This window comes from Galeopterus variegatus, unplaced genomic scaffold, assembly GCF_000696425.1.
Source record: "Galeopterus variegatus unplaced genomic scaffold, G_variegatus-3.0.2 Scaffold949, whole genome shotgun sequence".
Lineage (NCBI taxonomy): Eukaryota > Metazoa > Chordata > Mammalia > Dermoptera > Cynocephalidae > Galeopterus > Galeopterus variegatus.
In genome coordinates, this window is record NW_007727060.1 from 248,807 (window position 1) to 249,635 (window position 829).

Genomic DNA, 829 nt, shown 5'->3' on the forward strand with positions numbered 1-829 from the left:
AAAGTAGTAATTACTGCTAATTTAAGGTGGTTACTAATTCTATTTTGTAATAATGATGATTACTAATTTCTCTCTCCTGACCCCAACAATAGGATTTATGTTGCGTAAATGGCATCTCACAGACCTGTACCATCACCTTTTATCTTTGCTGGGAATGCTGGATTAAGCACAGCAAAATGCTTGGGAAAGCATTTAAACTCAGTCTGTAGCCATAGGAACTAATCTCAATAGCTAAATTTCACCAATTATTATATGGCACAAACTCATTCTTTTACTGTCTAAGTATTCCATAGTTAATCAAGGACAATATAAGATGTAAGAATTTATGTGTAGCTCTTAGAAAACGGTAAGATGTGTAAACTAAGTTTAGATATGTATGTAACTCTGATTAAAGGCAGTTAAATTTATACAGACAAGGAAAACGGATTCCCTCAAATTCTTTAACAGTGAAATTAAGAGGATTATCAGGAAAGTGACACTTATCAAAATAGTGATCACATAAAAACTATCAGGTGCTGTGGATTGACTGTTTGCCCAAAGCTCATGTTGGAACTTGATCCCCAGTATGGTATGTGAAAGGTGGGGCCTTTAAGAGGTGATTGGATCACACAGACCATGCCCTCATGAATGGATTAATGGGTTATTAGGGAGGAAACTGGGGGCTTTATAAGGAGAGCAAATGAACACGTAAAAGAGCTCTTGCTCCCTTGCCGTGTGATACCCTGCACCGCCTCAGGATACTGTACAGAGTTTCCACCAAGAAGAAAGCCCTCGCCAGATGTGTCCCTCCACCTTGGACTTCCCAGTCTCCAAAACTGTAAGAAATACA

The 829-nt window shown here is 38.5% G+C and overlaps 1 protein-coding gene across 1 annotated transcript in view; it reads right to left on the reverse strand.

Moving 5' to 3' along the window:
• Nucleotides 1–829, reverse strand: part of DNAH11 (dynein, axonemal, heavy chain 11) — a 364,599-nt gene that overhangs the window by 199,941 nt on the left and 163,829 nt on the right. The window lies entirely within an intron of this gene.